The sequence below is a fragment of the Hermetia illucens genome, chromosome 2 (assembly GCF_905115235.1).
Source record: "Hermetia illucens chromosome 2, iHerIll2.2.curated.20191125, whole genome shotgun sequence".
NCBI classification, from domain to species: Eukaryota; Metazoa; Arthropoda; class Insecta; order Diptera; family Stratiomyidae; genus Hermetia; species Hermetia illucens.
The window spans coordinates 179,738,764-179,753,771 of record NC_051850.1 but is presented as its reverse complement, the minus strand read 5'-3'; positions in this window follow the sequence as shown (position 1 = coordinate 179,753,771).

Below are 15,008 nucleotides of genomic sequence, written 5' to 3'. Positions count from 1 at the left end.
CAGCCAAACCCTCAGGTGAAGCAGAATCAATCCACACCTTGAACTGGTCGATTACGCGTTACGACCCATCGTGAAGTGATAATTCTGGAGATGCATCGTATGCTGGAAATAGAATGCCATTGGAAAGGGGACAAATTTCAGAAATGCAATCTTAAGACTAATTGGTGTTGGCAAATTTGAAAGTTAAGGGTGGAACCAATAAAGATAAATTTTCGAAAAGTTCCAAAACTCCAACGATTGATAAATAAAGTGTCGAAATTAAGATGTTAATGGCTTACTCCCGGGTAAGACCATTCTGGTTACTCATTCTTTGAAACTAATAATACTCAGAGGATCAAGCAAGTCCCAAGGTCTATGAATAGAACTGATTTCGGTTCTGTATAGAAAACCTTATTAAAATCGCTTTACTGGCTGTCTGACTGACTTTTTTTGAGGAGGTGGGGGTCTTCAAAGGACACTGTTCTAGACATGCCAGCGTGTAGGTTTCCTACTCACTAACCCCCGACTCCCCCAAGCCCCGTGGGACCACCATAAGGTATTAAATCACGGGCGGAGTCAGCTCAATTTAGTTTGATCATTTTTCGTCTCTACGCGGCGTACGTAACCGCGCTTTACTAGTCTCCTCTGCCTTTCGCAGTTTTTCCTGGATAGTTAAGACTATGGATCGCATCCCAGCCTTCCTGACATGTTAGCATTCTTCTCCCCAGAGTTTCTGGTACCAACACCTCTCCTAGAGTCTCCTCTAGATTCTTCCTTTCGTCCACAAATCTTAGATAGTGGAAGAATACGTGCTGTGGGTCCTCTGGGGCTCCATTGCCGTTTGAACAATCGTTATCGGCGATATCCCCTATTCCTCGTGAGATACTGGTTAAGATTTTAATTAATCCCACCGTGCCGTCTCTCCAACTACTCCTTGATGGCAGGGATGAGCCTGCATATCCACCGACCCTTTTCCGAGCGTTCCCAACACCTTTGCCATCTATTTAAAGGTCTCTTCGTTTCAGCATTCTTCGTCTGCGATAAAGGAGAGATAGACTTCGCATTGCATATATTCGTCAACTCATCTGCCAAGACGTCAATGGGCATCATTCCCGGGATCACGAATGCTGCATTATCTGAGACAGTCCTTAATGCCGAGCACATCCTTAAGGCTGTTCTTCTGTAGACTTCACTCAGTTTGTTAGCGTTAAATGTGATCTGATATGTCTTTCCCCAAACTGGAGCTACATAGAGCAGATTCGAACTCAGTACCCTAGCTATAAGCAACCTAAAAGCATTCCGTGATCCTTCCATGTTCGGCATCATCCTTGCTGGGCCACACTTGCAGTGGATGCTTTGTCATAAGCATAATGTATCTCTTGCTTGTAGCTGCGCTTCCCACTCCCAAGTATTTGATGGTAGGCTTAGAAATGATGATATGATTCCCAATTTGAACACGGGCATAATTTTTTTACGGCGCTTGGTGATGAGAACCTCTTCGGTTTTTTCCTCCGCAAGTGTCAGACCAGAAATCCCCTCGCATGAGTATAACTCAGCATCTTCTAGATCCTTTACGACTACAACCAGTGCTATATCGTTGGCGTAACCCATCACCGTGGCTTCTTCCGGAAAGGAAGATTAAGTACATCATTGTACATGATGTTCTTCATCAGTAGGCCCAGTACGGAGCCCTGTGGGATACCCGCAGAGACAACGTACTCCTGGGGTTCGTCATCAGTGTCATACCAAAGCCTCCGTTCTTGTAAATAGTTGTTGACAACACCTCCAAGATAGGCGGGAATACCAATCTTCGCCAGAAATTCCCGTATTAGGTTCCAATTGGACGAATTGAATGCATTTCTCACATCCAGGGTCACCACCACGCAATATTTGCTACTACCACCCTTTTCATGCAATCCATGGAAAGGGTAGTAGTAGCATGTTCACGGTAACCATTTTGACGGCATCAATGGTTGATCTGGCTTTACGGAACCCATACTGTCGATCTGAGAGACCTCCCTGGCTCTCAACAACCGGGAGTAATCTATTATAAATTACTCGCTCCAGCATTTTCCTCACAATGTCCAAAAGACAAATAGGTCTGTAGGTTGGCCTACCAGGATGTTTACCAGCCTTAGGCAGTAGTACTAACTTCTGTCGCCTCCATGATGCAGGAAATATCCTTTGGGACATGCACGCTTTGAATAACTCAGCTAACATGTCCGGCCTGAATTTCACGCCAAGCTTAAGGGCCCTATTTGCCATCCAGACCAGGAGCTGTGTTATCTCCTTTTCTGCTGCAGATCTTCAGCAACTCGTCAATGGTAACTGGCGGTATTGCTGTTACATTCAGAGGTCACTGGAAGCTGTTATTGCTCTCGTCTTTCGCCCCCCTCTTGCTGGGGATAATTTTTAACAGGAGTGAAGGGCATGTGATCTGCGGAGATGATTGGCGTCTGAATCGCCCTATCATGATTCAATAGGCGCTCTCCCACGGGTTTACGTTCGCTTCCGATCAGGGCTTCTTGAAGCATTCCCTCTTACTCCGCTGGATGGCGAGCTTCCGTATAGGGGCGTTCTTTTTGCCCTTGGTCGATTCTGCCTAATGCCCTCGGAGCCACTCTTCCTGCTCGGTGACAGGGTGATCGAAAACTTGCCAGTTCAGTACTTCACCGAAGTTTGGTCTTCTACTGGAGAATGAGCACCTTCTAGGCATGGACGCGTCACATGCTTTCACGATGCAATGGGCCTTATGGAGCACTCTTTTCATAGAGACACCTGCTTTATTAGGTTGATCTCTATGGAGGTCTGCTCATCCGGACCAGTCTGACATCAGTCTTGATGGCACGATGATCTTCTGCCCGATGACTCCACCCATAGCCCAAAGTAGATTGCTTGGTGATCACTGCGGGTGTTGTCCTTGTTGACGCACCAGGGCACCAGGACGTACCACGTACCAGTGTAGGGCTGACAAAATTCATGTCTACGGTTGAGGCAGACCTTCTCTTCTGAAAGGTGTTTACATAACCTTCGATGGCCAGAATTATATCCCCACATATAATCCGTTTATTTTCAACCACACAAAGCCGCTGTATGTCTGACTCCCAGAACATTGTATGCTTGTCGACTGTATGCCCATATCGCCACTCCAACAGTCGAATCTGTAACCCATACGACACCGCGACGGTTTTTATAGGGTTCGCTAATGATGGCAATTTCCACCTCGAATTCGTAGGTAGTCTATTTGAGTAAATCCTGAGCGACCCTGCTATGATTGAGGTTTATTTGAATAAACCTCATTCTTTTATTGAAGTCAGCGCCTTCCTAAATTCGGGGCATTTAGCACTTTCAGCAATATGCCGGTAATCCCGTCCTTCTCTTCCTTCGCACAATAAGTATTTGGGGCTCATTTTGCACTCTTTGGCAATATGGCTTGGAGAGAAAGCCTTCTACATCGATCGGACCGATCAATGGTACTGGTGCATGCCTTCGCCAAATGACCAAATGCGAAGCACTTGAAGCATTTCTTTAGAGAAATCTGCTCTCTCAGATGGTAAATAACCCTTCCAATTTGAACCTTCCCGGCCGCCGAGCGCTTTTGCGCTTAGTCCGCAATATGGCCGTTTAAGTATCGCCATAAGCTTTTTGAAAACTCACAACGGACTCCTCGGCAAGTTTCTCAAACTTGAACTATTCCATCAAAGCAGTGCGAATTTCTCTCTTGGATGTCACTTCATCGAAATCCTTGCACTGTATATAGACCTCATGTTTTTGGGTTCATACTGTGACATTCCCCCTAAGTGAGTCCTGAACTTGAGTTCGGAAATCATAAGTTTTTCCCAAGCTGAATTTTTTCAGCTCAAACATCAGGTCATCTTCTGGGACCTTCGAATCTTGCCGAAATTTCCGCCTAGATCTTTTAGGTCAGGGTTAGCTTTGACATTTTTCAGTATCACCGCGTAGGACAAAGTTCCCTTCCTATTGCTTCTGGACGAATTCCCACTTCTGCCTTTTTCTTCATCTTTTTATTAACTACTTTGGTCCACCCACCGTTTTCATTCCCCTTGGATTTTGCAGATACGATTGCCGAAGCTCGCAGCTGGGGGACTTGCTTTCTCTCTTCTGTGCTTTTAGTTCGGCTTTTCGGAACTATTTGTATGAGCTTTTTCCTCTTAGGCGCCTGATGATTTCCCAGAGGATAAACATCTTTTCCTGGCACCCTCTTGTTTGGTAGCAGGTTGATTGCAATACAATTATGTGTCACCTGGGTCACCTGTGGGGTAGCAGAATTCTTCTTATCCTTGGAACCTCCTACTACGATTTGGTGTAGAGCAAATTTTTTATGACGTGGTGCACGTTGTGGTTATCGTTGATAAAATCGAACAGCTCAACAAATTTTGCACCAAGCTGTGTAAAGGGTAATTCCTCTGGATCAGGGCTCTGCTCTGCATGAGTCCTAACCAGATTACTACTTTTAAATAGTTCTTCACATTTGGCGTTCATTGACCTTTCGTCCGTTTTGTCTTTTTTTGATGTTGGGCATTGGCGGAGATCTTTAAGTTGACGAACTTCTTCTGAATTGGTCCTTTTCCTTGTCCTGGAGTTCCTCCTGCTGTCGCTCCCTTTGAATATGTGCGGTCCGTGTTGTTACCGTTTTTTTTTGCCCCGTGATCTGTTTTCAACTCATCTTTCTCGATTTTGTTACTGGGGTACTCAATAGAGTGGAACTTAGCTTAAGCACCTCTTTTTCCAAATCTAGAACACTTGTAGCATTAGATGCCACGGTAGCCAAGTCTTCCACCATCGAGGCACTGCGGTCGAGGGATATCGACTACCGGGAGCCTGCTTGCTCACTTCCAAAAGCCGCCGGTACTGGCTTTCCGAGCCCTTGCATCGTAAGTTTCCTCCTTCTCACGTCTTCCATAGTGGTTTTATATTCTGGGTATCCTTCCCATAGCCATTTTAGTCCGTGCACAAAGCATGGGCAAACATTAGCCCATGCACAGTCAGAAAAGAAATGTGCATGAACATATATTGTACATCAATAGGTATGTCCCAATCCGCTAGCTGGGGTCGTGTCTGATGGAAGATCTGGCCACTCCTCACAGATCTGCCTGTCCGTCACACCCACTTTTCACGGAGATTGTTGTAGCGATTCACACCAAACTTGGTGGAAAGGTGGGAACCATGAACGCTCACGCATACAGTGAATTATATAATTCTACATTGAATTTAAGGGGCGGGGGGTCCCCATACATGCGAAAGGGGGTGTGATTTTTTTTTCATCAAATATAGCCATGTGGGATATCAAATGAAAGATCTCGATTAGTACTTGCCTCAGCCGGTCTTAGTTTTGACATCTGTTTGAAAGGTGGTGAGTGCAGGAGGTTGCAAGTGATCACTTCCCCCCCCCCCTTCCTTACCGCAAAAATGCACTATTACTTAAAAATTTATAATAAGTCAAAATAATCTATAATGATTGATTATTTTGAGAGACTGAAACCAGTTAAGCATAACCTCGAGGTAATGAGGTAATTATCCATGGCGGAAAATAAACTCAAAAATTCATCCCCAGAAATACATATCTTTGTAGTTGCTGCTAGTCGCCTGACAACACTCCAGATGGCATACGTATTTAAAATTTCATTTGAATTAATTTAAATATATTAAACCTAACGTGACTAGAACTGTGAGGATTCTGCACTAAACACACATCTTATGCTATAAATTTTCGTTAATTATATAGTTATTGCGTCTACTTCCCATGTGTAAATATAGGTTCTGGCAAAATATATGCTCTTTATATATAATTAAATATATGTTTAGATTCAAGCCATGGCAGTACTCGATGACAATATTTTAAATTTACCTTCAAGTTACAGACGTTTCCTAAATTTACTGCGATGGAATTTGACGTTAATGGTTATTGCTTCTTAAGTTACTTCCATTGCAGCGGGACGGCATTTTTAACGTTGCAGACTATGTAGTGATGCTAGAATTATGAGAGAAAAGCTAGTCACCTTTCCATTCAGGTTATTTTTACTTGATTTGTGATTTAATGTAGATGCGGAAAAGTTTCGTCTTTGTTGATCTCACTATATAAGTGACATCAGGTTCCTCGCACCTGCCCTTTGTCTCAATTCTGTAATACTTTCGGTACCTTCTTGAAACCAATTAAAATGGAGTTTATGCTCAGTCCCCAGAATACGTATAGAGGATATTGTACTTCACAAACTGACAGGCTAGTCCTCATCATTACCGGAGACACGCAACGGCCCAAAAGCGCCCAAAATTTTATTTGAACCTAAAGCTGCGTCAGAAGATCCAATTACAGAAGCAAAGCACATTAAAAACCGATGGATTCAATGCTTCCTGATGGAAGGGTAGGTAAGTATAAGTGGTCCCTACGAGAAGCCCAACTAACGTTAAAGTGCGCCGTTTTGATGCCATAGACTAACTACTATAGGAAAGTTAAGGGGAAGACAATCAAGTTGGTCCAAATATTGAGAGCTAGCCGTCCCTTTCACGAATAATAGCAGCTTACACTCAGTCACACTATAACCAGAGACACCCTTAAAGCCGGCAAAAAATTGTTTATCTAATGTCCGCAGCTTAGCTCTAGGTAGAGGTTGGCAATCCTGAAGGAAGTACCTTAGGGTTTTTTTGTCTTTAGACAACTTTGACAATGGGCAATCATATTCAGGTAATACTGAAACCCCGTTAGCCCATACCTCAGCGTCATAGAGTAGAACACACTGCGATGAAGTCATCAAGAGACACCGCCTGTTAGACGTAGGACCCCAATGTTCGCGATTGGCCGACTTAAGGCCGAAATTTCAGCTACAACTTTGTCCGCTGGCGCTTTAAGATGCTCGAAAAAGGTCACCTTTGAGTCAAGAGTCAGTCCCAGGCACTTTACCGACTCTTCGATCGATATGGGACACAGGGTCAGAGTTTCCTTTTTAGTCAGGATGACTACTTGGGTTTTTTCTAGTGCAAGATTAAAACCATGAGCAGTACCCCATCCGCTTACTCGTCGCATCAGTATGCCAAGTCTGTTTGCGGCTGTTCGACAGTGCATTCAGCAACAAGGGCCGCGACACATTTGCATAACCGACCAGGCCTGACTCCTCTGGCATATCGAGTCCAACTATTATGGGATGCGCTCCAGAGGTCCAGTCCTAGAATGAATCCCTGCGCTACTCTGTGCTGTCTCATAGAGCAAGGAGCTATTCTTCAGAAAATCCCTTAATGACCGTAAATGATAGCTGACTACACAAAGTATTGTCTACTGTGCCTGAAATGTCTTTCCATCCTACGGATTTAAAGGCATTTTTGACATCAAGCATTACGAGGAACACCACCCGTCGAGATCGGTGGCTGTGTGCCTCTGCTCGATGACTTGCATGACAGCATCCTCTGTGGATCTCCCTGCACTAAAGGCAAATTGCCGTGGAGATAAGTCTCTAGCAGCACGTATCGCTTCAGTAGTATCAAGCATATAAAGTGGTTGATATGAAGACAACTCAGGGTCGCCTTTCCCTTTCATGATCAGCGCAAACCTCGCCACAATCCAACGAGAATCAAAATGACTTATTTCAGGCAAGCACTTAATGTGCAGTAGATTTGGCAGTGTGTCCAGTTTGTATAATTCTGCTAGGATACCATCGGGTCCTGGCGCCTTCTTGTTTTTCATGGAGGGAAGAGGTGGCTCTTCCAACTTTTTTTTATAGAGAACAGTAGGCAGTCCTCACCACTCCTCGCTCAGCCGTTATCATATCACACGTAGTGCACAAGGACCAGTGCCCCTACAATGCGCTCTATCTGTTTGGCCGTAAGTGAACAAGGTTTCCCCAGGGCCCCCATTTTTCAAGTTAACTTACTATAACCGAGTCCTGACGTGTCCCCATTCGCCTCATCAACCAAGTCCTATCAGCAGCGAGCTTTCCTCCAGTTTATTGCCCTGCGAAGTCCCTTTTTGACTGGTCAATCCTCTGTGATTATGGTACTTGCTACCCCCGGTCGTTTAGACGTTGTGTCAAGCGGCGGAGTTTGTGACACTCCTTCCGGAGCACTGTCATTTCCGCCGCCCACCAACACATAGAAGGATTCCCATGTCGTATCTTCTCCTGGGCATGGAAGCTCCAGCAGGACGTCGTTATGAGGTTCATAACTGAATTAACGGCAATGTAAGCTGCAGTGCCACCACCCTCCAGGAGTGCCCTCCGGCGCAACCTCACCTGTTCCAAGAGTTCCAAAAAGTCTCCCGGTGTCCCCCTTGGCGACGTTCTACGCAAAGGAAGAGCACTGGGGTGGCTTATACAGAGAGTTTGTCTCAATCACTTTGAAGGCAATATATTGATGGTCGCCTGCCGAAAAATCTTCCAGAACTCGCCACCGGTCCACCAGCGATATTAATGGTTCCAACGCAGCCTCGCCGCTGAAACATCGAGGTGCATCCGGTGTTTAAAACTGCAGGTCCTGTTCTCGGAGCCAGTTCGGGAATTCGTTTCCCACAGTCTGTTTGAGGCATGCTCCATTCAAGTGCCCTGCATTGAAGTCTACACCGATCAGACGGGCATCTGCGCCCCAGATAACATCCTCCAGAGCATCAAGTCTGCGTCGAAAGTCCGGCATCATCTCATTGTATGTTAAATTGAGACTGAAAAACGTAACCTTCAAACATCAAACCCAGACGAAACTGTCGTCCGACCCTGGGCGAAAACCCCAAGGTAGATGCCGTTCCGAACCCAGATAGCAGCGGTACTAGATATGTCAAGGTGTCATGAAGTTGGTTCCCCGTTTCCATACTGCTCACTGATGAGCACTGGATCAGCTTTGGTTTCGTAGCGAACTGTGTATGCCATCAACCCGAGAGCTGTGACACTTTGGTGCATATTGATTCGTAGGATGCAAATCATACCGATCGTGTCCCAGGTCTTTCTAGATTTGCTCTGAAGACTGGACACCGCCTCGAGCCCGCAGTGTGCGCAACGCTCTCACCACTCGCGTCACGACTACTGCATATAACGCAACTCTCACTTTCGCTGCAGGTTATTGTCTGCCTGACCGCATCTGTCGCATGTTGCTCTTCTGTCAGATCTTCGGCTGATTGCAGGCGTGCGTCCATAATTAAAACATCCGTAAGATTTTGTTAGGGGTGCCCGGATTTTTATCCTACATATCACTCCACTAATTCTGATTTTCCTGCTGTTCAGGGAGCACAGAAAGGTTTTCACTTCGGGAGATGATAAAAATTTGAACACTGCGTAGAAAAGGCCGTAAAACGCGAATGTTCGAGGGTAGTCAGGACATTCGCGCTTTATGGCGTCTTCTACTTCGTCCTTTTCTATTAGGGACTCAAGGTATCGGATTTCCATAGAGCACGTAGGTTCTGAGCTAGAGACCAAAGCTTTCTTTCCTACTAACCCCTTGATCGCTTCACAGAACGTACCTTTATTTGTTACCCTTGGTCTTATTCGATGAAGACTCCACCACCCTTCCCTTTCCGAATAGAAGACATTTCTGCTCCGCCATCTTTTGTGCTTCATTTGGATTTCGCTGAGGACTTCCGCAAAGGTCTTACCTTCCGTCGGCTTAATAAGAAGAGCTGGCGATTTAGTCTTCCTTCGTCTCACCACCTTTTCTTTTGATGCTCCATCCTTCGTGTCCGCCTTAATTTTAGGCAGAGGTTTTTCTGATGACGTTGCGTGTTGCTGCTTCTTAACCCTCTTCGCTTTCTTCCTTTCAGCTCAGGGTACCTGAGTGAAGTCTCCTTCAGATGCCCCGTCCTTCTTTCGTTTTTTTCCTCAGTTTCTTCTGCAACGGAATGTCTGCAATCAGTTTGGCATTTGCGGTGTTCTCAGCGGGGGCCGCGGTTTTTACTGCTTTTCGCGAATCTCCAATTCATTCGCCATGCTCACTATCTGCTAATTTACATTTTCCTTATTCGCCGTTTTAGTTTTTACATCTACATCGTGCGGAAGGAAGGAGGCTGCAAAAGTCAGGAACGGGTACATCGACGACCGCTCTTCACCGAGAAACTTTCTCAAGACTACTCCCTAGGACCCATTCCCCCTCGGGCACCACCCTGTCGTGGTCGGGGAGCTTTTTGGTAATTTACTACTACACAAAGGGTGTCCAAAAACACATGAAGATGGAAGCAAAGGAATCAATCAAACATACTGCAAAGTTTATCCTGTTGAAAAACAAGAAGACTTGCAGAAATATTGAGGACTATTCTGACAGGCCGTAATTCACTAGCTGGGCATATATTCAGAATGAGAATTCTCCAAGATAATACGTGTCCATTCTGTAATGAAGAAGCGGAATCCACGGAACATTTTCTATGTAGGGACACTTGGCCTATGGATTATTAGACATCAGATTTTTGGTGCTGACGTGCTCCATCTGCAGCGGGTAGCATCACATCGGGAATCGAGCACAATGGACCACTATAGTCTGGCTGGTCGGAGGATTTGTCTATCTGCACCTCAAGCACATACACAGGCGTCAGTTGGGTCGCCTGTGGCACTACTGGAAAGGCAGCTTTTCCTTGGAGATTCTTTCTTCCTCACGTGACCAATTATAAAAGACCCCTTATTGTGCTTTTGGTAGGTTGGCACACGTTGTGGTTGCCCTCAGTAAATTCGGATAGTTTCATTGTTTTTGTTCCAAACAGCATATAAGATTTTTCTTATATATCAGGACTCTGTCCTCTATGAGCCTTGGCCGATACACTCGTTTTAAACATCCCTTCGTCATTAACATTTAACGTGCTTTCCTGAGTTGTGTGGTTTTTGTTATCTCTGGCGTTGGTGGAGATTGATGAAGTGAGGAGCTTCTCCAGAATGTGTTAACTTTTTGGTCTCGAGATGTCGCCAGTGGTCGTTTCTCCTGGCAAATGCAGTGAGTGTCAAAACAGCCTTAGTTGGCCAATGATCTCATTTCCGTCCATAATATTTCACCTTGGTTTTATGTGCTCTTGGTAAGACCTTGTTTCGTTGGAACACCTCCTTCTCCAAATATAAAATACTTTTAGCATTAAATTGTTCACCACCAGGACATTGCAGTCGAGGGTTATTACCTGCCAGGAGCTCGTTCTCAAAAGCTGCTGGTAGTATAGTTTCGATTCCCTGACCCGTAAGTTTGCTTCTCTCTTCTTCTATTTTGGTTTTATATTCTGGGTATCCTTGCCAAAGCCATTCCGCATCATGGGTCAAGGATGAAAAAACACATGGGGGAAGCTTCCAGCTTATGTCTTGTCTCCTGCTGAGGGTAAGTACTGGATGCATTACCACAAACCCTTTTTAAGTTCCCTGCGAAGATTCTTAACTACGCGCTGTGCCCAGACCCTTTCTGCCTCCACTTAGGCGAAGCTACCAAAGTGTCATCTCGTGATCAACGTATCATCCTGAATTAAGCTGCTTTTTTGTGAATTCGCTCTTCAGCTGCACCTATGTAGGGTTTTCGTAACAATCCAAATTTTGAAACCATTTCCAGCATTTTACAATCAACGCATGAATACTGATCACTTTCTTTATAGCGTTTTGGGGTACTTAACTCTACAAACATTGCCATTACTTAAGTGTGAATGACATGGACGACGTGTTAAACCTCTTTAGCCCCAAAAAGATATTCAATATCTTCAAAAAGATTATCTGTTCAATGCAAATCAGCCAATATCAGCTTTGATCACTGGATTGAGTCATCTGAGTTTCGACCATGATGCAAATATTTAACTAAATTTATTCCATTGAATTTCATCGCATTTGCATATGCCGAATTTCTGACTACAATAATTTCTCCAGTAATCATTTCACCGCTCTCATAATCACAAAATTCTGGACTTTATTTCAGGCGAAAGGAATTCCATACACCCAACATTTCGTCCTTAATTGAAATTTGCACAAACTCAGGTGCTCAGGTGTATGTTGTCCGTTTTATTTGGCCAAATTGAAGACAATTTGGTCATTTTTATCAACTGTCTTTCGGTCCAGACTTTTCAGCACCAACATGCATACGTTTTGGCAGCGTCGATTAATTTTGTAGTTCGCCATTTTCGCCCGCAAGGTGTTTATGCAAATTCACTGAATTAATGCAAGTGCCAACAAGTGGAGTGGAGGAGTCCATGCACCCATGCACCCCGAGGGCTAGTGAGTCCCCGGAAAAATATCGATTTGGCTCTGGCAGAAAGTTTTTGTGATGTTGACATACTTGCAGGTGAGGCACGAGAACCAGGGATACTTTATTACATTTTAATCTCCCGCTGAGCATAGTCATGGATATTATCTTCATGTCCTGTCAGTCCCATCGCCTGGAAAATTCGACCCCTCCCTATCACCCCTACCGTGCACTATCCGCATTGAATTGCCTTCTTATGCATATCTGGTTGCCTGATAGATCCTCTTCACTCCATCCTGGACACCGAGTGATACCTAAATAAACTCACCTGACAACGAAATTCACTTAAATTTGTCAAAGGTGTCAACCACGTCGAACAGAATGGAGGAGCCGCCGCGACCACCTAGCGCTAATAATCCATTAATGCGGTTGCAATTTATGGACACTTTCAAGACCTCTGACCGCAGATTGCAAGAAGCAAAAATTGAAATTATTAAATTCATTCTGAATGCAACAGTCCTGAAGACATTGCAGTAGTATCTTTCTTTTTGCTAAGATTCTGCGTGCATCTTACCTTCGTCTGGGTCTTCGTCGTATGCGTGGAGTTCTGCAAACAAATGGCAACTTTTGTTTGTTTGCGTGATTGTTTGAGGAGAGACGGTTCGATTTGCCACCCAAAGGCAACCTTTACGTATGACCTCCAAATGGATTTCAGTTATTGATGCGATGGCCCCCCACATGTTAAATTTTAAGGAAGAGATTTTTTGAATTACTACCCAAAGATTGCGCCTATATGGTGGCCATTGTGCTGTTTTGGAATTGATCATAATGGAAATTTGCATCGGGACTTGATCAGTTTTTAGGCCTCTTCATTTTTTCCAAAGATGTTTATTGACCTTGGTTCAGAAATTCATTTCAATGATAAATCGAGGATATTAAGGAACGGGTTTTTGATTGGTTTTTATGTCCTCGAATTCAAAGAGAATGACCACTGCTAGTTCGAGCCAGGGTATGCAAATTGAAGTTGGAGATGCAACACAATATCGGGAAGCGTTATAGCTACATGATCAAATGAGGTGGATCTGAAGTCCTAGGATATAGTCACACCTATATCATAAAAACCCCTTTGGTCGCACCTGCTGCTGTACCAGGAGCTCCATTAATTATAGTTCGCTTTCGCCGGCATCCTCCAAGGCTCCAAGGCATACCTAGAGAATTCTTCATAAGCATGCGCCTTGTCAATACCTGAGAACGCATCCCCTCTACAAAATAATGCGGTTATGCGATTTCGACCCTAGCCTAGTGCTAAACTACTTCGCCCTTTCGGAGCCTTCCTCCGTCCTTTCCCTTTATAAAAAAGATCAAATTATACCAACTACATACTTTGCATTAGCTCGAGGTGCTACCATTTAAATGCATGAATTAATTATTGGAGGTAATTGCATGTTTAATTTAATTAATTGGCACATTGTATGTACTCGAGCCTTCATAGTGTTGTGCGGGGTTTTTCCTCGACTGGTGACTCTATCTCCCGGACGAGGTGCACCCGCTGCCGTTGTTCTTTCCGATGCAGCCGTTGCAACCATTATAGCCCAGGTTTTTCTCCTCGAAGGCTTGCGTTAGATCTTGTCCGCGGAGCCGCTTCACCAGGAGAACTCGGCCCAGGTGACAACTTAATTTGTGTATCTTTTTGTTTTGCAAGTATGATTTAAGTGGTTTGCATATTAATTATCTACGTGTGCATAGGACGACTTAGACTTATTAGATAGGCAATAAGTTTTGTTGAATGGCCAATTTGTCAATGCCAGGTCGTAGATTAGAGGAGCTATAGAGTCTTTAGCATTGAAGTATCTACGAAAGATTGCTCGAGACTCCTTCGAGAGAGAAGAGAGAGAAAGATGTTATGCCTCCTAAAGGGCAAATGAGTATTGAAATGAACGAACAGAAAACAGAAAATTTTATTCAATAAAGATTAATACTTTTCTGAACGACTAAAAGATAAACTATGCAAGGCAGGCAATGCTTGGTTCAGGAAAACACGATAGCACCACCTAACGATTCTCGGAACCCATGCGCTAAGCCTGTGCGAAGTTAAGTCAAGGGTCAACCCAAAACTGTATTTTTATATAGAAAAGCAAGACGAGGCTCTACAGCCAATTTAGGCTTTCGCCTTCAGGATGTCCTTTCTCCAAATATTTCGATCCATCAATCGCGCCCTCTAATTTTGAAATCCGAGCAGTGATGCGCCGCCTCCGTCAACAGAATTCACTCAGCGTCATCGGGGTTTTTCTTACCGGGTTTTGTCCTTCTACCCTTTGTATCACCTTTTAGGTATCCGAGTGTCCTCCATACATTGAATGTGGCCAGGCCATTGCAACTTCCGAAGTTGTATTAATTTGGAGAGTTGAAGATCAGCAAATATTTAGTACAACTCATGGATATATCTGATTTGCCATTGGTGGTCCTCTCGTTAAGCTAGTATTAGTTGCTGCAGCTCCAAGCACTCAGAGTTTTTCTAGATCCATTGTACTATCCCCGAAGATCGCCTTTTCATTGACCTCTCGTGGACGGCGTTTGCAGGCTTTCGTTAACCTGAGAACATTCTCCAGAGACCGAGAATGCGCGGACTCTTCGTTGAAGAAAACCTTGCCAAGATATCTTCGTCTGAGGTGTGGGGAGGCCGGGCAGCTGCATACGAAGTGCAGGGCTGTCTCTCCTTCCTCCTCACATTGGCTGCATATACCCGAGACCAGCACTCCGAATTTTCCTATGTGGTAGTTTAAGGGGCAGTGTCCTATTAAAAACCCAACTAGAGTTTTAATTTGCCACTCCTTTATGGGGCATCAAAAGTGCCGCTCTAGGGGCCTGGAGGTCGCCTGCTGGCAGAGGTTCAAATTTCTCCATTC